The sequence below is a fragment of the Etheostoma spectabile genome, chromosome 12 (genome assembly GCF_008692095.1).
Source record: "Etheostoma spectabile isolate EspeVRDwgs_2016 chromosome 12, UIUC_Espe_1.0, whole genome shotgun sequence".
NCBI lineage: Eukaryota > Metazoa > Chordata > Actinopteri > Perciformes > Percidae > Etheostoma > Etheostoma spectabile.
Window position 1 is genome coordinate 7,275,849 of NC_045744.1, and position 23,916 is coordinate 7,299,764.

Below are 23,916 nucleotides of genomic sequence, written 5' to 3' on the forward strand. Positions count from 1 at the left end.
TGAAATTCAATCTGTGGTGAACCAGGTGTTACTCAATCAAGAAACAAGACTACATTCACACTGCCAGTTCATGTACAGTTTGACCGTACGGTTTAGGTATTACAAAAGGAAAAAGATACATATTACATGTCAAAAATCACAAATCACAGGGCGGCCTCTAGCTCACCCAGTAAGAGCAATCGCCCCATGTTGGCTGAGTCCTGCAGTGGACCGGCTTCGAATCCGACCTGTGGCCCTTTACTGTGTGTCATCCACCATCCTGCTTCCCCTTTCATATCTATCCACTATATAATAAAGGGAAAAGCCCCAAAAATATTCTTTAAAAAAATCTCATTAGCCTGTAGACTGAACATAGTCAAAGTAGGCTCAATTCAGGTGAAAAATCACATTTTGTGCACGTTGAGGTTTAGTACTACTGCAATCCATCATTTAATGTAGAAACCCATGTTTTTTTGAAAGTTATTTTGCCAATGCCAGCAATCATGTATATGCCAAAAAATGTATGTACTTAAAGTTATGTTATAAACATTAAATTTAAATCAACCCAAAACATACTATAGCATACAACTGGCAATAATCATCTATTATTAATCAACTATTTTGATAATTCTTTGGGGCAATCTTTTAGCAGTAATTGTCTCCCTTCATTGCTGATTGCAGCTGCTCAAATGATGTCATTTTATATTATTTTCTGACATTTTATAGACAAAATGATTGATTGAGAAAAATATTGATGAATTAATCGACAATGGAAAAAAAGTAAGTAAGATGCAGCCGTAGTACTGATCTCTTAAAATTCTCAAATTTGTCAAATCTCACGGATTGTTCCGTTTGCATTTCACAATACACAATAATCATAATACAAAATGAAGGATTTGACGGTTAGAAAGTCCTTCCTATTGAATTCCTCATTCATTACAGGGAATAATTTTGGTTTCCAAATTCAGTGTAAATATATGCTGTTTGTGTTTATTTGACCGCAGAGGTAAAAACTCCAGCAACACGTGTAGCACAAAGAACAACTTTTTAGTCTGACCAACGCGTTCCGGCCCGTGGCCTTCATCACGCTCATCCTGGGGGCAAGCTTAAACTTAAATGTTGTAACAACAACAACAACATTATGAGGTGACAGCGGAGGAGCTTTGAGTAAAAGATCTACAAATTAAAAAGTCTTAACTAAATCTCACCATCTGAAATAACTCTTGTGGTCGACATAAAAACAGGTCGCAATTTATATTTATTTTGTGGTTTCCAGCTTGTTTTGACTTTGGAATTATTTTGAGTAAAACTGTTATGAAGCCCGTCCCTACATTGATTACAGAAAGAAATATGCATGTTCAACTGTGTGAGAGCTGCATATGAACTAATTCCTTTTTATTTTGAAAAACAGACTTTCCAATAATCTCAGGAGATGACTCTGCTTGCCGATGAGCAAAACTACCTTAGTAAGAGGGGGCTTTTGATAAAAGTTTTTCTATTACCTCAGGTATTCAAGCAAAACCGGTGAATCAACTTTGCATGTTTCATTGATTCCCGGGAACCTTTTCATTCGTTAAGACCTCTGCTTGAATACAGATTCATATTTTCAACCAGAAAACCATACCTATAGGTTCTAAGGCTATTTCAGTATATGCTTTGTATACAGGAAATGCAGTTGTGTTGGGGTGAATCTTAATACAACACCAACAGTATTGTCATAAAATTACCATGTTTACATCTTACTTTGGCAAACAATGCTGTCTTACAGTAATCAGCAACACACGTGCTATTACACTTAATAATGAGGCTGGACAGCCCAATGGAAATGTACTAGGGTGGAACTGATACTTAACTGAAGCATGAATACATTACATTATGTGGTCCACAACGTTTAGGAATATAGTTTTAAATGCTGCAATTACTTCATGTTCATGACAACACTATTTTAACTTGAGCCACTTGTTAAAAAATAGCACTCTTTATGACACAAACCATGCAGTGTGACTCAAACAACTATCTTTAGATGTTTCTCTTCTCAGAATGTGATGTGATGCAGTCTGGCCCAGTTAGAGAGACATCTCCGTGCATGAAACTGACCTAACGATTTAGCAGTGAACTCAGATCCAAAATACCCAAATATTAGCTGCTAGAAAACAGATGAAAAATGTGGACTTGCTTCTCTTCCATCTCATTTTTTTTCTCATCTCTCTCTCCCTCCCTCCCTCGTTGTCCCGAGTTGCCTATTTCTGTGCTGTCATCTTGCTTCAGTGATATTTGTTATACAGAGAACAGAGATCAAGAGTGCTTTAGCATTGATTCTTTTGCTTTGTTATGACACTAAATTCTGCCTCAGTGCTCTTTGCTAAATGAACAAGCCACACTCATACTGTATACTTGTGCGTACACACGCAAACTGACTCACTATGACAGATAGCTGTGGGCACATAATTTGATACAAGATAATTTGTTATTTTGAGGCTATTGATTTGTGAGTTACGCAATGAAACAAGTCTCTTTCAGAAGCATCCCCACAGCAATCAATTTTAAAATGATGTCCCATTCCTTGCATTCTTATGATTTGATCGATATATCTTCTAATATGCTGACTACACAGAAATACAGTAAGAATGCAAAAGTATACACAAAAAGGCAAATATGACAAGAACACTACTGTGGGTTGACATTGTTTTACATGTGAGGTTCCTGAAATCAAGACAGTGAAGCACACAGCTTTCCAGAATATCATCCATCATCAAAACATCTAGACAAAACACAAATAAATGATTCTATTTTTAGGGCCGTATCTCTACACTATATGCCTTTGTTATCTTGCAACAAAAATGGTCCAGTTGATATGCAAGGCAGCGAGTTATGCGATCAGCAGGGAACATCATGTACAGATGGCGTCACAGGTAATGGAAAGTCATTTTCACCAGGGGCTGTTTTCCATGTAGGATAGCTACCGAGCTGCCAGGTCAATGAGGACAAATAGCTGCCTCTTGCTCGAATCACAACGGGAACCTAGACTAAGTAGCTAAGTAGCCCCAGCTGAGGGCTTTGGATGCTTGAATGTTTCCCTTGACCATAGCCACAGTACGTGCTGAACAACGTGCTGTGTGAATTACAAAGCAAGGAAGTTGTGAACATTGGGATTCATTCAAGCCGTGTTTTATGAAACTACTTCTTGTATTTGGGTTTATTTTTCAATCAGGAGGTTCAGGAATACAAGGTTGAGTAACAGATCCATGAGTGCAAAGGTTTCTCAGACGCAAAAACACTACACAGCAGGTTATAGTATACTGAGACAGGACTGTTGCAACTCTAGACAGTAATCAGGGCTGTAATTATTTTATCTTTCATCATGGCGATCAGAAGGTAAACAGTCTATACTGTGTTCTTGTTACAATGTTATCTACCAGTAATGTGCTCTCTGGTGTGCTGTTCCGGATGTGCACTGCTTAACACAGTCCAAAAATCTTAAACCATTTAAAGTACCCATATAATACCTATTTTTAGATTAATAATTGCATTTAGAGGTTGTACCAGAATACGTTGGTTTCATTTTCGAAAAACACCATATTTGTGTTGTACTTCACATTGCTGCAGATCCTGTTTTCAGCCTGTGTGTTCAGGTCTCTGTTTTAGCTGCAGAGTGAGACATCTCAGTTGTTTTAGTTACAGTAGTATTGTCTTTGTTGGGAGTCACACGTGCGCAGTAGCTAGGTAAGAATCACAGCAGCTAGCCGTTTCTGTAACTTTGGTCAGTACAAGGCAGGGACAGCCTAGAGACGTCTTTTAAATGAGGGCGCACTTCCAACTTTGCCTGGAATACCTGCAGAATGGATGTTTTTTTTCAAGTTTGTATGCATGTGAAAGCACCAGAGACACAAAATAACACCTCAAATCCCAGAAAATGGGCACTTTAATTTGCACCCCCTGGATGACTATTTGTTTACAGGAGTGCTCCATTATTTAATGCTGTTTATGTAGGGCTAATCTAGGTTCGGCTCTAATAAGATAAGCAAGAGTGATGCCCTGTCTTGCTAGTATGGGCATTTTAGAAACAATGCAAACACATTACATTTCAGTATTTATGTTTTCGCTGTGATTAATTTAATTCCTTACACCTGCAGTAAAGTCCTTAATATAAGCGGTGCTATAGGAAAAAAAAGAAAAAGAAATCTACGTCAACAACCATGAAACCTGCAGGAGTACCACAATTACGCACACCTATAACAGTACCTTTAACGTAAACCTCTCTTAAATGATCAGTGTCACTTAGATTATTAATTTAAGTAAAGTCATAACTTGGCTCTGTGGAAGCCACAAACTTTGATTGAAGACAGATTAATAGTGCTAGCCTGAGTAATGGAGAAAGTTTGACTCATAAAGTAATGCAAGTATAATGAGCTTTCTCGTACCTAACAAATGATGATGACAGTGGTGACTGGTGATAGATTAACACCGTACTGGGCATTTTAATTAAAAACAATATTTAAATGGTTTAACTAATTCCTTAGACCTGAAAAGTCAGGGTGTGGACGTTTGGTAAGACTTCCTTGTAAGTGCCAAACTTCACATTTTGCAAATGTATATGGGCCTTTCACATTTAACAGTTTTCGAACAGTTATTTATAAATCAGTCAAACCTTACCACTGTATTATCTGAGCAATTTAAAAATAGAAAATGGGGCGCCTGATGAGCTCAGCTGGTAGAACGGGTGGTATTTATGGAGGTTTACTCTTCAACGCAGCGGGCCGCGGGTTCGACTCCGATGTACGGCCCTTTGCTGAACGTCATTTCCCCTCTCTCCCCTTTCATATCTTTAGCTATCCTGTCAAATAAATGCCTAAAAAAGCAAAAAAAAATCTTTAAAAAAAAAACATACATACTAAATGGGGCAAAACAGAACCTGAAATGTTGAAACACAGTATTGCATTTTTGTCTTCCGGTGCTTCTTATCCATGGATAGAGGAATAATCTGCACAAAGTAGCAGTAAATAAAAGCAAATTAAAGCTTCCTTTGAATTAAAATTGTGAATGGCTTTAACTAAATAATGAGAGTCTCTTAACAGTTAAGCAGTAAAGCAAGTAATTGCTTTTTCATGGACTCCAGATTTTGAATTTCTATCATGTGGTGATACTGACAAAATCCAATCACATGGATAGCAATTAAACTCTTCAGTAAATTTCTGACATGGTTCAGTTCCAATGTAATGACATAACTTACTGTGATCCATACTTAATTTCCTCCCAGGATGTGGATGGTGTTTTCTGTGTGTAGCGTAGCTAAAGTTTTGTTAAAGCCATGTACTGCTGGCATGTACAGCACGTCCAACTCTATAGCCAATCAGAGTTCATGACAAGCCAGTTGCAGTTCTTTTCTGTAGCGCTCTCAGTTCTTTGCAGTATAATGCGAAAGAAACAACTTCACTCCACAACGCTTACCTTAGTGATGCATTCTCTGTGAGAACTGAACATGGCAGGGTATGGTCGAGAAGATAACCTTAGCAGTGATGACCGAAAATATGTCTAAATAATGGGATATTATTTAAATCTGTTGCGCTATAACTTTGTTTTAAACTATGAGTGATATTTATTCCATATCTTGTTATATTACACTACGCAGAGAGACTACCACACTGCATATTGTAAGACTTTTCACAGTCCACTTGGTAGTGTCACCCCCCCTTCACTCTCTCATTCATTTTCTCAAATATTTACAACATGTTATTCTTTTAAGTACTTGTATATATTGTGTGATTCTTAATGAACACTGACATTTCCTGTCATAAGGCTAGAGTTGATTTGGGCAGTTTGTAGGGTTAAGATTACTTCAATATCTTTCTTTAAGTTCAATTGACTGACAGTATGCACATCAGGTTGGTTGCAAATATTATAAATAACCTTAACAAATGCATTAGCACCTTTAACATGATTTTTATTGTTGAGCCTATTCATTAAAAGGTCATGTTATTATGCCACAAAATGCTAGAGGCTAAATGTAGTTTTTTAAGCTTAGTGTAAAGAATTGACTAAAATACATTCAAGCATGTACATAAATATGCTTGAATAAACAAATATGCAAACTGTATTTTAAATGTTGCAGACATACAGTGTTGAAGCCATTACACTGATTTTTTGTTTTATACCTCTTCACATGCCTGTAATCTATAATCTTGCTGACACCTATATTCAAATGATGCTGATCATGATTACTGTTGATCATGTCGATGTGATATTGATGATGATGATGATGATGTCAGGGGGTGTTAACTCTATATGTAGACCTCACCTGGTCCAGGTGAAGGTGTGTGTATGACTAGAGAGCAGAAAGGGCAAACTATTTTTCAACCGCATTTTGGGAGACAAACGGTTTCTCCTTTATGCTGAAAACAAGTTTCATTTATGTTGCTGTTGCTGTTATGCAATAAAGGAAAGGATCACTGTGAAACTACGAAAGAATGCACGTTGATTTACTGACCGCTCCTACATGCAGGAGTGCTAAAATATGCAAATTGTTGTCTTGTAACATTCAGACTTTATAAAGGTTTATCAAAACAGTAACAAATGTTCACATAACACTGGTGTGAAGGGTTGTATTGTTGTGAAGCCTGAACCAAGAGGCACCGCAAAGAAGGACATGTTATCTCAATGGGGCCTAGGAAATAATAGGTTTGTCCCCAGTCTGACGCCAGAGATGGGCCAAACACAGGAAAGACCCAAGCAATGCTGTGGATTTACTGCACTTTCCATTTTTGATCCAGTCTGAGTCACCCTGTGACCGCTTCCATATGGGTGGCCTGTCCAACAGCAAGAACAGATTTTATTACTGGACTGGTCACAGCGAATGGTTGCTGCTAACAAGTTGCTGCTCTTCTCTGACCCCTGTTTGTGAGTGTGTGCGTAATCCTGTGGTTGCCTGTGTGTCTACATGGATGTGTATTTTGTGTACATATGCTTGTGTGCGTGACCCCGAATGACTTGTTTTCAATAAGAAAATGAAATCCATTGTGGGATTCCCCCCCCCCCCCCAGCAAACCATTTTCTTTTATTACTTCACCTGCACTTGCTTGAGCCACTGGGTGTGCTCCCACGCTGCAACCATCTCCCACACAAGCATCGGCAGCATCTATCTTGTGGACAGAAGTGCTGAGTGGCTATTACTTCTCAGCAGACCACATAAAAACCACAGCAATTAAACACTATTGGGCCATTCGACTTTGTCCTCTTAAAGGGAAAAAAAGGCAGTGAGTGAGCGAGAGAAGAAAGGCAGAGAATAAAGTGGAGGAAGCCAGAAAAAGAAAGACTTCAACTGATCCTGCTTAACAGAGAGAACGATTTTTATTTCAGTAGTTTGAAATGGAGATTGAGGAATTAAAGTGTGTGAAGGTAGCTGTGAAATTAGTGCTGATGAAATACAGTACTCATTCTCAAAGGGACATGAGAGAGCTCTTTAACTAAGGTACAATGGAAAGTAAAAGTAGAGAGCAGCATGGGAGTAACAGTAAGGCCTCCACTTTTACAGTTTTTTGTGATTGCTAAATAACAGTGGGCACAACTGGGGCTACACGTGCAAAACTCTAACTACAGTCTGCACTACCAATGACTGCACCTGAGCTAAACAGTTCACATCAGCTGCAAAACTCATTCCCAGCAACACAACTCTTAACACACATCTCAAAACAGGCTCAGTGCAGCGAAACACTATGAACAATCCTCACTGAGGTAACACACACTGTCACTCAGAACACACAGAGTAAAAACACTAGTATCAAACACCAAAACCAAAATTACACACGTTTCATTTTTACAGTGTGAACACTTTGAGTGACTTCACACTACTCAATAGAAGATATAGATTTTATAATATACCATTTTTTTAAGTAAGTAAAAAAACTTAAAAGGTACATAACAGTAACAAAGAATAGTAATCCTGCTTCTTTCCAGCATCATGAGGCAGGTTTTTCTTCATCACACTGGATGTCTGCATCATCTCTACATACTAATGGATGTGGTGTTTTCATTGCTTTCACCTCCATTAATTTCTAAAAAAAACGGTGAGAACGCATTTTTACTATTGTAAAGATATAGTGTTTTTCACTTTTTTTTATGGCTGTATGTGTAACCTCAGACATCTTACCTGGACATTTTGGTATCTTTGCTCTTTCACTTGTTTCTCTCAAACGGATAATTGTTTCATTCTTATTTGGTGCTTGTATACAAAAAAAGGCTTTCTGAGCTTTCTCTATATAAATACCGTATATGTCAAAAACAAGACACCTGCTTAGGCTTTCAGCTAAAATTGCAATCAGCAGTGTATGATAGGCACCAGATTGAAATCTATTCTGTTTTAAATGTGTGGTTGACAGCTGTGACAGCAGTGTGATAGCATTTGAACAAAGTACTGGAAATCCACAGCAGGTTGTGGGTTAAGCCATGGCATAAGTGTGCAGAGATTTGAAAACTGTGTTCAAGCAATGAAAAAGGAGCTGGAGTTTGGTCCACATGAACTGCTGCACGTGTCTCCAGTTGTGTTGTTTAGCATTAAAAAAAAAACTGTAACTAGATTTATGGTTTAAGTGATTCTGCTGGAGCTGCATTGTTGTTCTGCCCTCCAGAAGGAAACTGAAATTATATAATCTGCTCTTCAGACTGCTTAACTGAGAAACATGTTTGGAGGTATGTCTTTTAAAATCTGTTTTGTAAAACTAAGGGAAATGGCTAAGACAGGTGAGTGCCATAAGCGGACGACGATGGATGGATGGATGGACGGACGGACAGATGGATGGATCAGGACATATCAGCAAGGAGCCTTTGAATCCCACATGGCTGTGTAACCCCCAGCCCAAAACAGCCCGTTATTCCCAACTACCCCTTTGGCCCTCAGCATCTCATTCTGACACTCAAGTTGTGGCACCTTTCTTTGGAGGGTGTGTTAATATGTGCTTTGGAACATAACCGCTGTGAAACAATCATTTAAACTATTTAATACAGCTATGTACCAATAAATGAAAGTTATGGTCCATCATCACCATAACCAGCAGTAATGGAAATCTACAAAAGATACATGTCATCTTAATAAATGCCTCTCGCCTTAATACTGGAATCAGCAAGAAGCCTATTAGATTTTGGCTTCAAATAATTAAAAAAATCAAATGTGTATTTAAAATGAGAATGAACAATGCTTATCTTGAGCTCATATTTTACACGGACTATAGCAAAATGTAAATGCCTCAGTATACAATCTTAATGTTGAGAAAAATCTGTGATAATTTGGAAATTATTACAAATTGTCTCAACATTTAGATAAGTAGAGTACAAGGGGGTCCTCAGGCTGGTGTAACATGTTCACCATCTTCCCTCCTCCTCCATGTACGTTTGACTAAACTTAGATCCTACAATTCTGTGTTGTTTTTCCTGCCATCATTTTGTTCATCACAAGCAAACTCAGCAAATCTAAACTTTGAGCAAACACAGCTTTGTGTTTCTCTGTGCGATGTAGTGACAGCATTATTGCCAATGCTACAGCAACTTTTGTTGCTGCCACAGTGAAGCACCGTCCCCATTCATCACCACCTGTTTAAGTTCGTTCCAGGCAACTAAAAATAAACGTCTCCAACTTCTCGGTAATCGGGATGGGGATGTAGGTACACACAGTGCATAAAAAGAATGATCAGAAGTGCACTAACACTAAAAATTACAAATGGCTGCCTGTCTCATTACCGAAGCGAATCACATCAAGTATCCTTCAGAAGCCTAATATAGATGCTGCACTGTGTGGCCCTAACCCTTACAATCAGTCTTTCTATCCATCTTTCTCTCTGTCTCATGACACGTCCCTTATTCTCCTTGTCTGCCCTTTTCTCACTAACTTTCTCTCTTACGTCTTTCACTTTTTATCCCCTTTGCCTTTCTGTACTTCCGTCTTTGTCTGTGACTGAGCCACTCTGTCTTTGTCACTTTCTCTCTCTGCTGACCAGACAGATATATTCAAATGGTAGCTCAGGACAGAGTGTTGCATTATTCAAACGCGTGTTGGGAACAAAAGCAGGCCATTTGCTGAGACAACAAATCCTAAGACCACAGTAAGGCCAGGTAAGAGTCAACACCACTCAGGAGAGGAGTTGACACATGCACATGTGGGACAGAATCATTCTTGTCAAGAAAGCATCTGGTTTTAATTCTTCATCCTGCATTTGTTTTACTAGAAGCCTTTAAGACAAATATATTATGGTACAAGCAGCGAGATTGTCCTCTGGGAAATAGTGTATTTTCAGCATCACTACATGTGGCTGGGTGTATCAAATGACCAAGATTGACACCTTGAGTTTTAAACTTCCACCACTAGTGTAGGCTAAAGTGCTGTGAGATACATGGGGAAAACTGAGTAGCACTGAGTCTGCCGTGAATCTCAGTGGAAATACCTGTCACATCACAGTCAGTGGAAAATCAAGGGACACAAACCAATATCCCACATCCAGCCAAGCTGGCTTACAACGCATTCTGAAGGAGCCCTTAGGGTCACATTGTGTGTGATTAACATGTTTATGGTCCTGCTAATCTCAGAGTCAAAATAATTTAATACCACTTTGATATTAATAGGGTGGGGCTGGATGATGTAGATAAAGATATGATTTAAAGAGATGCTGCACACTTTGCAAGCAGCTTAAAGTTCACACAAATATAATTTAGACAACAATAAACAATAAAAGCACTGATTAGTAGTATTAGATCATTCTTAGTGATTAGGTCAAATGCTAAGTGGTAACCGTGACAGTAATATTTGTGAAAAGTAGGAAAGCATTATATTTTGTTTCAATTTTTAACAGTTCAAAAATTGGTGCAAATTGTTGCTTACTTTGCAGTCTTTTGCACTTGACATACTGTCATCTCAACATATGCAATGTAGGCATAATTTATGCACGAATAAATAGGGTCTGTATTGAACTGTGGAGTCACCTAACATTTTGTTAGCAAAAATATTGAAGGACACTAGCTGATTAATTGTAGCACTCTTTGTGACCTTCTAACATAGTGATCTGTTTAGACCACAGGGAAGGAAGTATTGTGATGTAATCCTATGAGAACAAACATTTTGCCAATATCCTTTGGCTATCTCGATGTGCAAGTAAGCACACTGTTTCACCCCAGCCAGATCGATGTTTCTCCATCAGGCTGCTCGGGCCAAAACGAATGCAGCAACTTTTCCTATTCGTCAGCTACCCAGACCCATTTTCCTTTAACACATGCACAAATAAATATGCAGAAACACTCTTGCATGTCCGCGCACACAATCACGTTAAACGCAAAAAGATGAACTGATGTGACAGACGTCACCGACACACAGACGTCATTCGTCTCGTGGCATTTAGCACAAACGTCAAATGGTGTAGAGCCCCGCAGAAAATCAATAGGCATTTGCAACAATCAATGGCCGGGTTCCTATGAGAACTAATTAGAAAGGCAAACATGTAGGGCCACCTCCTTCCTCCTCCCTGCTTCTCCACCGTCAGGGTCAAAAGAGAGCTTAATATAACAGTGGTATTTGTAAGTATGTATCAAATAAATAGAAAAAAAACATGTATTTGTAATACATTATTGCTGATATAATAAGACTATGAATTAAAGAAAATGGGTATCAATGATGAAGAAAGGCTATGTTGTTTGACTTTTTTATTACCATAACTATTATCTACACTTTAACTAAAAATAATATTTGAACGAAAAATCTTACTCAGTGTGACAAAATGTCCATAAGTACAACTATTAGACATGTAATCGTGTAAGCAGGGTGGGAAATTAACTTTTTTGCCCCTAATTTTACCAGCCACTTACATTTTTACCAGCCACTTTTTCCGAAATTCAAATTTATAAAAGAAAGTGCACTATTTTGAATTGCTTCGATACATTCTCTTTTATTATTAAAGCATATTATATTAATATAGGCAAATAAAAAGTTATGTGAAAAAAAAGAAAGCCTTTATTGCCACACTCTGCTCCTGGGGTCCCGTCTTCGCCAGCTGTATGGCAGCGCACTTGATATGAGACGTGGATGACTCGTGGTCTTTCATTGCCTCTAATTTAAGGTTAGTTGTTCCTCTAACAAACAAAGTGTTTGCATTTTCTGAAGACGCGTAGCTTCGACAGGAGGTCCAGTGCATGGACTGGTCGCCGGGAAGGTAGGCTTACCATTTCCTCGTTTTCCCTTCGCCATCAATGCGCCACTTGTTCGAAAAGTACCTTCTCTTTTTCTTTACTTCGCCCTCAACAGTTTTGCACATTCATAGCTACTGCTGACTCAGCGGCGGGCCTCTCTAACATTTTTTTAACCGATAATTTTCCTTTCGTCTATACGTGAGCTCAGCTATGTGTGTCATGGACTAGTGTTGAAAACCACTCCACCCACCACTGTGGCTGGTGGCAGGTGCTAATTTCCCACCCTGCACGTAAGCACTTGGTCTGGCTCTGGGCTCGCCATTTTATCAACTATTATTAACCCTTGTATGGTATTCAGGTCAAATTGACCTATTACAAATTTTTACAAGAAGAAAAATGGTACATGTACATTTTTTCTACCTGAAAATCAATGGCCTTACCTTATTTCTTGTGATAAACATGTATTCCTGACCCAATTCAGAAAATTATTCTGGATATGACCACCTGTGTTTTTTCAATTTATATGAATGATCCCATATTGGATTTTTAACAATTATAACCTTATGACAAAAAAACAAATCCCACTTAATTTTTAATTGTGTTCTAGTAGAGACTGATTGCATTCCCTAAACATATCTCAATTGTTTGAAATTGAGATAAAGACAATATTTGTTAAAATTTTAATTCAGAATGTTTTTAAAACCCCAAATAAGTCCCGGGTCAACTTGACCCGAGGGATGCGAGAGGGTCCCAAAAGGGAAGACAACACAAGGGTTAAAAAGGCCTCTGACCCAGAAATCCTCCGCAGATCTTCATAAACATTGTTGTTTTCTACATTTGTTGTTAAGCTAATAGGCTTTTGAATGACCTGCAGGAGATGATCTATAAAACTAGCAAATTTGCTTTAATGCATTCTGTCACCCTTAAAACTTTACTTTGACACATCTCAAATAAGACACTATTATCTTAATTTCTCCTTCCTACATGATTGCATCCTGTTTTCCCTTGAATTATTCAGTCTCCTCTTAAGTCTGAATTAATGTAGATCACTGAGTAATCTCACTTTGCTTGTTAGACCCTGTACAGTAAGTGTGAATCAGGCAGCTGTTTCCATCATTATCTATAATTAAGTAGGTTCATTGGATGGTGTGATGTGTTGAATAATTTCTAATCTTGATAGTAATCTTTAGTTTCCGTTTGAGGGGGCAAAAAAAAGTTGCGTGTCGGATATTAGCCTTGGGTTTAACCATGACTTGACTACTGTAACTCAGCAAAATCAGCCTGACGACAACTATGTGGCAGATATCGAACATACTGTACAGAAAGCATTAGCTTAAAAGAACTGAACCTTGTGCCCTGCTGAATGCTGAATGGGAGGGTGATACATAAACTAAGTAGAAATGATATACTGCTGCAGAAGTGGAATGTTAATACATTACCTCATTGGAGTCAGCTACACAGTAACCCTATTGCAAGAAGAGTAATGGTGTCTCTAGATCATTGAGATATGTGGCGCACAGTGATTGGAACAGCACACGAAGTATGTGTTCTAATGCTAATGTGGCTAAAGGGGGTATCCAAGGACACAGACAGATAGAAAATGTGCCTGGGTTAATCTGAAAAAAAATGTATAGCCGAGCTGTACACAGAAATCCCGAGCTGTGATAATGCAGAAGGGTTTTAGAAGACGTTAGAGACCAAGAAGGTATACAGTAGGGATAAACATATGGGTTCCGAACGTGGTCGCTTTAATGGATTATTTGGTGGTATGAATAATTATGAAGGCAAAAGAAGGCCAATAACGTTAATCACCATTAGAATGAATGTACCATAAACTTTGTATGCAGCTTGATCTTCACTATAGCCTCCATTTCTCATTGTGTAACAAAACAACATCTGTTACAGCAAGTATTTTGGCGTTTTTAAAGTCCTTCTATGAAGCCGAGACGGACTCCATATTCTTCAGAGACTGCTGGTGCGAGCCGATGTGGATGCGACCAGGCGCAGCTGCGCCGCATTTCAGCTGCAACAAGGCCAGAGCTGATTGTGGTAACTCTAAAGGACGGAATCTCAACTTAAAGCCTTAATCAAATGATCATTTGCATGGGCATTGAGATGCACAAAGAGGATGATCTTTTCATGTCTTGTAGTCATTTCAGGTCATGTGGAGTTGCTTTTCATTGCTGTGTGAAATAATATTACCTTGCCTTCGCTCTCGTACATAAAGAGAGAAAGAGCTTTCTATTTTGAGGTCAGGAGTGAACATTGTGCACAACACACACACACACACGTACAGCACATGCACAAAGGTATGCTGTAGCTTGCATTTGGAAATGCAACTCACCTTGAGGGCACCCACCAGAGTTGATCCTTTTAGTGTTGGTCTTCTGGGCTGCAGCTGTGAATATAAAGGAGAGACGTTGTGGATGTTTCAAACATGACGACTTTTTTCTCATAAAGATACTCTGGAGAGATCAGGGTTATTAAATAATCAAATCACACTCTATGTAGATATGTATAGATGCAAAAATAACAAAAACAAACCCAAAGAGTAAAAAACATCACATTACCACAACTGTGCATCATCTCTAGGTGCTAGAATATGTTCTATAATTGCTTCCTGCCTGACTAACCCCCACCCACAAAATCCAAACAAAATAAAAATAATAAATACATAAAACTTTACACATATAAAGGACATGATGAATCATTTTAACATATTCAACTGTTGCAAACAAAGCATTCTTTGTTCCAATATCAATCTGAATCAATACTGTTTTTATGACAACACCGCAAGCACGTACTGTACATAAACATGGCTTAATTAGCATTTTAAATGGTTTTGAAGGACACTAGAAATTACTCTCATTTTACACTTGAGACATGAGCCAGCACTTGATAAAGAGTTATGATAGAGTAAGTGTGTGTGTGTGTGTGTGTGTGTGTGTGTGTGTTAGCATTACAGGATATGACTTTTCCTGTTGAATAAGGCCCTCGTCTTATGAGCTCTTTTCAAAATTGTCCAGCACTCAGATAACAATCAGTGTTTAGTCAAGTTCAAGTGTTTATTAAATTGCCCATATTATGGAAAAACACTTTTTCTGAGTGATTTGGGGTGTTATTTTGTGTCTCTGATGCTTCCACATGCATTCAAATTTGGGAAAAAAAGCATCCATGCTGTTTTGAGTGAAATACAGTTTTCTGAATGTGAGCTGTTCAAAATCTCTACGGCTTTCTACGTCACAAGCCGAGACGAGGTGGCTAACCGTGACACATGCTAGCGCTAGTATGCTAGCTCGTTCTCAAAGGCAAACACTGCTACAACACACACTAGTTCACCATAATCTCCAAAAGAACTACTTCCACGTCCCTGTTCTGCAGGTATTCCACACGTGTCCCTCGTTTAGAAGACGTCTCCCAGCTAATCCTGCCTTGGACTGACCAAGGTTGGAGAAAGTTATCTAGCTGATGGGATCTTACCTAGCTACTGCGCATGTGCGACTCCCAACAAAGATAGTATAGAAGTGAGATGTCTCACTCTGTAGCTAAAACAGAGACTTAACACACAGGGTGAGAAAAGGATCTGCAGTATGTGTGTGTACAATGTGCAGTACAACAAAAATATGTTTTTTTTGAAAGTGAAACCATGTAAAACTATTCTGGTATAACCTCAAAATACAGTTATGAACCTGAAAATGAGCATGATAAGTGGGCTTTAAACACAGGTTTAAAATGCATGTGTCACATACTGTATGTAGACATCTACATACACGCACAGACACGCCCAGCTGTAGATGTTATCCCTCCGAGTGGTTTCAAGTGAACCTGGGGTCATACTGTAAAACTTCAGACTCAGATTCACTGTTTCCATGACGAAACCCATCACATAAAGGTTATATTCAGCATATAACATAAAGTGTTATGGTTTACTTTGTTCATAAATGTATGTTGTTACTTCAGTGTCTTGAAAAGGTCAGGCGCAAGTCTGAATTAAACATTTGTTTATCTCTTACTGCCTCTAAAACACAGATAGAAACAAACACGTACGAAAAAATAACATTAATATATAAGGACAGAGAGGGAGATGTGGTGCTTTGGGAGAGTGTGATTTCACATCAAAGCAAAACTAAATAAATAAATCGCATCTAGATCATCTGATGCGCTTTGGATGGGTGGTGTCTCAACTTTCAGAAGGTTTTTAAGAAATGAATACAGGTAAGCTTAAAGAATTAAGGCAGAACAGAAGGAACTCCATATTGAGTGGATCTCATTTCCCATAACTCGCCAGAAGATAGGTAGGCAAACATAAAAACTACAGAAAATGAGCCAAAGTTGAAGCGACAGGCTCTGATTGTTTAGGAAAAACACAATTTTTGTTCTTGCTTCAGTGAGGTGTACCTCTGAGTGACAGCTCCCATTTTAAGAGTTGACAAAGCTAACAAATTTACTCTGCTGAAAATGAGAATTTGGAAAACAACCAAGGCTAACTCAATCAGTGGGAGAAACCCACAGAATCATTCTGAAGCCAGGGAGCTAAATTGTGAGGGGTTAGATCTAGTTTCTCTTTGATGGCATAAGGTACTCTATCCAACTAAACACGTTATATAGTACCTGTTTGGATCAATTATACTTTTGCATATGTCTGTATATCCTTTTGATATTTTGTTTGTTCAGGGTTTGTCAGACTTAGTCCAATCTATTGTTCTGCTGCATTCAAGATGGCACTGTGCCCAGCAAATCTGTTAGTGAGTGTCCCTGTCTCTTTGTTTTGTTTAGTTACAAAAGATAAAGAAGAGCCTCTAAAATGACTCAAAGACACACGTAAAGGGATTTACAGATGGTGATAATGAATTATAAAATCCATTACACAGACCGAGAGAGATAAATAAGTGACAGTGCCGACATACATCCAGTCACATCTGCTGTCTAAACAGACAGAACCTTTGGTGTGAAAGTAAGAGTAGGTGGTGTGTTTGTGTGTGTGTGTGTGTGTGTGTGTGTGTGTGTGTGTGTGTGTGTGTGTGTGTGTGTGTGGTGTGTGTGTGGTGTGTGTGTGTGTGTGTGTGTGCGTGCGTGTGTGCGTGTGTGCGTGTGTCCGTGCGTGTGTTGGTGGGATTATTATTTGCACAGCTTTAAATCAATCATTCATTCCGGGGGATATCCAACAGTTTGGAGTAGAGAGTGACAGTACAAGGAAGAAGATGAGAGATGCACAAGAGGTGTGTGAGATGAGACAGAAATGTAAGCTCAAAAGAAGAGAAGACAGCTGGTTGATTTTCACACCATTCAAATCCCCGAAAATAGGAAAACACCGTGACACGTCTGCACCCACAATCATACAACGGCCCTCCTTTTGGCCGCCCGCCACCACTCAAATCTGGCACTGGAAGTAGACAGTGGCAGCTGCTGCATGTGCCATACTTTACACATGTACTTTGTGTTTGATAGCTGCCAAAAAATCCCTGCACGGCCCAGCAATGCTCACCCCCACAAACACAGTTCAAGTCTTTGCCTGACTTGTGCACAGAGGAAGTTAACAGGAAGGTAATGAATTAAATGATCGTAGACACACAAGGAAATCCTTCATGTGATCACTGGATGGACAAAGGTGTGCAGCAAAAAACAGATAAGTTGTGATGCATCACTTAATTAAACATTTGGGTCTTTTCCACATAATAAAATATACTCTGTAATATGAGAAAGTGAAATCTCTCATTTGTTTTTATAACATGAACACAATTAGCAATGCATATAGAGGAAAGCCATTTTTTCTGAGTTAATGTAAGAGCTAAAAAATTAGAATACAGCACTGTAAAATATGAAAGAGAGAATTTAATTGAAACTTTTTTGTAATGGTATATTTAAAATAATCAAAATATCCAATTTGCATTAAATGATGTAAGAACTACATTGAATTTATTTTATCACATAGCCATCAACCTCTCAGGAAAGAAACAGCCTTACGCTGTACTAGTTTAATAAGAAATGAACTCAAAGTTGACTCTCTGGTGGATGGCTTCATTACTGTTGTTACCAGGACCACCCATACAGAAGTACACTTGCACAGAGATGCAATTGCCAATTTTGAAAGGATGCTGATTGTTAATGATATGACTATTGAATTAAATGGCAAGCATGAAGTTTCAGGTAATTTTTTTTGTCAAAAACAATCCTGACACTGATTGCGTGAGGATAAGAGTACACCATGTACGGTGAGGTGTTACAGCTGATTATGCTGCAGATCAGCCACTTAAAAAGGAGAAACCAAAAAAAGAATGCTCTGGATTTTCACTTGTTTTAGCATTTAAATACCAATGCAGTCCCATATTTTCTTAATTTTGAATAAAATGCCATAACACGGGGTTTAAGTTGCTTTTACATTAATTTGTTTTCATCTTTCTAGTTCTAACCCCGTCCCCTCTCTCTCTCACTAAGGTGGCATGGTGAAGCAGAAATGTGACAGGAGCGGAAAGTATTGCACTATGCATATTTCCCTGGCCTGCTCGTCAGACGACAAACTTCTCGGCCATTTGTTCTCATTACAGAACAGCCTCCGACTGCCCACCTTAATTCCCCCCACCCCCGCCCCTCAGGGGGCGCTTTTCCTCCACTGCCTGGCATTAGTCATTTTTACGACCGCCACTTTGGCCCCCGCCGGCCCGGGCCGCCTATGCTTTAGACCCAGCTAGGCGAGTAAATCTGCCAGCTTTAATTAAAATAGCTTCTTTTGTAGCGCTTTCTCTCCCTCTGTCCCCCTGTCCCTGATGACATAATGGTGCTGAGAACTTCCCTACGCAGAGCTGACTCTTAAGGACTGATCCTTGGAAAAAAAAAAATGGAGGTGTGTTGCACTATTTTATGATGACTTAGCAAGGAATAAGCCACATCTCATCTCATCTGTTCATCATCTTGCTTTGACCTGGTCTCCTGAGTAGAAAGATAATTATGAAGGTTGCAAGTTAAATCATTTTAAATGTGCCACAGGAATCAATGAGCTAAAAACTTCTATTATGGTTTAATTGTGTGGAGTGACAAATAACGACCTAGCTGTCTTTCAAGGTCAGCCTTTCTGGGAGAAATAAGGATTTGTGAGGCTGAATCAATGAAGCTCATTCAAGCCGTTTTCCTACAATATTGTTAAGGGACTAACTTTGGTGCCATTGATTAGCTGATTTATAGCTTGCATCTGTTCTGGGCTCACGGTGAATGTGGAGGTACTCATTATAGGAGGAGAGAAGAGAAGAATACATGCAGTGCCTTAAACTGCTTTTTTTTTTTTTAAATGTTTTTATAATGTATCCAATGCACCTAATATGCTGGAAAAGCTTACCACAGCAATTTCAGTTTTTCCTGTATGCAGAAAAGTGTGAAAACAGGAAGAATGCCATTTAAAGTTCGTAACAGCGTCAAGAGTATATGGCTGCAGCCTGGAGCGTCCCATGTCATCCGTCCCATCTCATGCGGTCTCGTCTCATGCGGAGGTGTGTCCAACGGTAAATCCAGAGGGTCAAAAATGCAATTTTTTTTTTTTAATTCATTTATATGATTATATATGTTAACGGCAATCATACATATGAATAAAATATGTTTTTTTTTAACTAAACATGTCTATAAGATAAATGCAGACTATCATACTGATGAATAAAAACACTTAAAATATATGTTCGTCTATAAAATAAATGCAGATTATAGGCAAACTAAAAAAATCCTTCGGCCATCCCCGAGTTTCTACTTTTCAAAATAAAAGCTTGCATCTGGAATAAAATACTAATATCTCTCTTTTCAAAGTTAAAGCTCACGTCAACTATCAGGCTAATGAATAAAATATTTGGTGTGTTTTTAAGTATTTAAAAATATATGTCCGTCTCTAAAAAAATGCAGATGATAGGCAAACAAAAAAATTCCTTCTATAGCTGCATCTTTGATCCAAGTTGCAGCTATAGAAGGAATTTCTCTCCCGACAGAGTTCAAGCATTTGGTTTTGTTTTTAAAAAAAAAATTTCCCCCTTTCATACAATCCAACACAAAATGCGATAGAACCGCTGGCGGAAGTGGAAGAAAAATTCAATCGCATTCTGCCCCGGGTCCCAGAGACCCGACAGCATTCTGCCCCGGGTCCCAGAGACCCGACAGCATTCTTCCCCGGGTCCCAGAGACCCGACAACATTCTTCCCCGGGTCCCAGAGACCCGACAGCATTCTGCCCCGGGTCCCAGAGAACCGACAACATTCTGCCCCGGGTCCCAGAGACCCGACAACATTCTGTCCCGGGTCCCAGAGACCCGACAGCATTCTGCCCCGGGTCCCAGAGACCCGACAACATTCTGCCCCAGGTCCAAGAGACCCGAAGACATTCTGCCCCGGGTCCCAGAGGCCCGACAGCCGAGGCCGCGGTAGTAGAAAAATACGACCGCGTTCTGCCCCGGGTCCCAGAGACCTGAGAGTATTGTGTCCCAGAGAGCCGACAGCATTCTGTCCCGGGTCCCAGAGAGCCGACAGCCGAGGCCAGTCGCTATCGCCTTGCTGATAAGCAGTTGTATTTGCAGCAATGTCCCAGTGAAGTGTGAAAACAATATAGAATATACAATTAAAAAGTCTTGGAAAGCATGTAACATGTTTATTTTTGTAGTCTTGTTGTGTGTGTGCAGATCGTGGATTGTTGTCCCTCTTCAGAAGGTCCTGCTGTTAGTTGGCAGAAACGGTTGCGTCGCTGATGCAGGTTTCATCAGATGTAGCTACGTTAATATGGAACAACACAAGCATAACATTCAGAAATGAGCAAACTACATGTAGGCTATGGCAAAATTGTTACTTTAACAGTTTAACGTGTTTCAATTGATTGCAACAAATGTGGTCAGGAATTTACCCGTGACTCCATCTGGAAAATTATTTGCGATATCGTAATTTTGACCCTCTGGATTTACCGTTGGACACACCTCCACATGAGACGAGACCGCATGAGATGGGGCGGATGACATGGGACGCTCCAGGCTGCAGCCATACCCGTCTCAACAGCGTTGGGTTGTGAGACCATGTTGTGGTATTGGACAGAGTTGGAATTGCAGGTCACGTGACAGACAGACAAAATGACTTTGCATCATTAAAATTAGGGTCATTAGGGTCAAAAACAAAATGAAGTGCATTGTCTTATTTCTTCAACGCAAGGCCGAATGAACTGAACTTTCTAACAACTTGGACAGTCTGACACTTCATAAGACACACACACACACACACACACACACACACACACACACACTCAACACAACTCTCACTCCACACCATACATGCCCTCCCCTATCCCCCCCCCCCCCTGTCTGACTGCCTCGGTATCTTTTTTGTTTTTTTCCCATCCTCCCGAGTCACCACAAAAAATTCCTATATGTATCCACATGTACTGTGTGTAGTCTTGTGCATTATGTTGTGATGTTGTTATATCTTGTACACTATGCTGCTGTCTGCATTGTTTCTTTTCGAGAAAGCGTGTGGTGGTGCTGTTCCACCGCCCGGAGGCTTGCTCCAACCTAAGTCAAACTCCTCGCATGTGTTCATACCTAGCCAATGAAGCTGATTCTGATTCTGATTCTGAAGTCTCAAAGAGAGGTGTAAGGCAATTACTTTTAATCCATTAATAAGTGCAGGGAGCCAGTGTGTATGCTCTATTGGCCCAAAAACACTGAAGCTTAAATTTAGTTTTTTGCCATATGCCCACAGCATGCAACCTACATCAGAACAAACGAGGTGCCAACTCCGCGCTGTATTCTTTTCACCATTCATGTCTTAAACTGGCAATGAAGTAGAGCTATTAAGATCTGCAACAAGAAGTTGACAAAGAAATTGTTTCACAGAAAAATGTTCGCCAACTATTTTGATATTTTGAATTTTCATATAAAAGTAGATCTGGAGATTTCCTGCTTTCTTGTTTCATCATATTAAGCTGAATATCTTTGGGTATGGGATTAACAAAACAAGACATTTAAAGGCATCACCTTGGACATTTTTTACAAATTTCTGACATTTTATATTAATTTGATATTGATTAATCTAGATCAGGGGTCTTCAATGTTTTTTAAGCCACGTCCCCCTCCGCCAGTAAGCCTTTTGGTAATGTACAAACATTACCGATAGGCTTACTGGGGTACTTTTTTTTTTTTTTTAAATATGCCGATTTATATTTTCTAATAATATGTTGGATTCATGTTAAGACATTTCAATTTTTTTTTTACTGTCAAAAGTTGCAAATAAACTCCCTTGATTCATTTTGCCCGATGATGGTCTAGTACCAAAACGTCACCTACTATTAAATTTGTTTATTTATTTATTTAAAGTTTCTTTGCAACTTTTGACTGACTTTTGCCCCCCCCCCGAAATAACTCTGAGGACCCGGTAGGGGCCCTGGACCCCCTGTTGAAGATCTCTGATCTAGATAATAATTAAACAGATGAATCAATAATAATAAAAAGAAGAAGAAAAAAGGTGTGTTGCTTTAACCTGATCTTGGGTCATGTCATTTTTCAAGCACTGATTGCACAACTCCGTCTACTCTACCCTCTCTTTTCTCATGGCTACCTTGCTCCACTCCTTTCCTATTTTCTCTCTTCGTTCTTCCACTCATAAAACAGGCACTAGCTGCACTAATACACCACCCTCCCTCTTTGTCCTTCTTTTTCTTCTCCCCTCCTATTTCCTCTCCTTTCTTATCTGCACCCCTGAAGTGGTTTGTCTGTCTCCTAACCAGCTGAAGCAAGGCTTCCGCTGGTCTGCGCCTGGCCCCTATTATCAGAGCATGACAAGGAGCTGCAGTGTCAACTTGTCAGCCTAATAAACATCCTTTATGGCACCCGCCTGGGTGTTTTGAGGGGAGTCAGCCAGCCACCAAGCAGTGGAGCATTGATTTCATGGATGGTGCACAGTGCTTACACTTCCACCCGTCAATTATGCAGTGGACAGGCTGCAATTGTTTTGCCATGCACAGCCATACTTATGACACTCATACTATTAGAGTCTTTCGTGTAGATGGAGACATGGTTTTAGAGAGATGATGATTTTTTTTTTTTGCTTAACATAAATTAAAGAAACAATTATTTCCCACAATTTGCCACCATAACTTACCGAAAAAGGAATAGGCTGAAACAAAGGCTTACTTTCGCTTATCCTATCCCATAATCCCTATAAATCACCCAGAATTCCAACTAAACCAAATGAAACCGAAAACTTGAGTACAATCCTACTAATACAATTGACATGTTATTCAAATTACTTCTTAACCGTTAATTCATTTAGATTTTAAAGCTTTTTTGAAACTCAACAAAGACTTACACATTTTCAACTCATCATTAAGTTCATTCTATAATTTAATCCCCAAAACAGAAACACATCTATATTTTACATTAGTCCTCACTTTACAGTTTCAAAGACAGAAACTGTCTTGAATTATAATTACCTTCTCTTAATTTAATAAAAAAGTATGATTTAAAGAAGTCTCCAATTATTAATTAAAGAAGTCTCCAACACGGGTCAGGTACTGCTGCAGTTCATTTAATTATAGACTGCATTTTCAGACCTTTACATGGGAATTCACTTAACCTTTGTTTTGCAGGTCAATAAAGCTTTGATTTTTTTCTTTTCCTCCCCAATCTAGTTCCATCTTCCTTTTAGTCCTGGAAAAGTGAAGGGTCGCGCAGACGTTGAACTAGACATCCAATCACTTATAATACTAATCACTCTTTTTTTCTTCTGCAGCCCTTCAGCTATACTAAGTAGCTGGACACATTTACTGTTC

The 23,916-nt window shown here is 39.1% G+C and overlaps 1 protein-coding gene across 7 annotated transcripts in view; it reads right to left on the reverse strand.

The window, feature by feature from the left end:
- tnr (tenascin R (restrictin, janusin)) overlaps positions 1-23,916 on the reverse strand; it is a 190,565-nt gene that overhangs the window by 108,399 nt on the left and 58,250 nt on the right. For all 7 annotated transcript variants that reach the window (XM_032530649.1, XM_032530652.1, XM_032530650.1 and 4 more), the window contains one exon: positions 14,483-14,536. The gene's annotated coding sequence lies outside the window, so the exon portion shown is untranslated. The remainder of the gene's footprint in view (positions 1-14,482; positions 14,537-23,916) is intronic.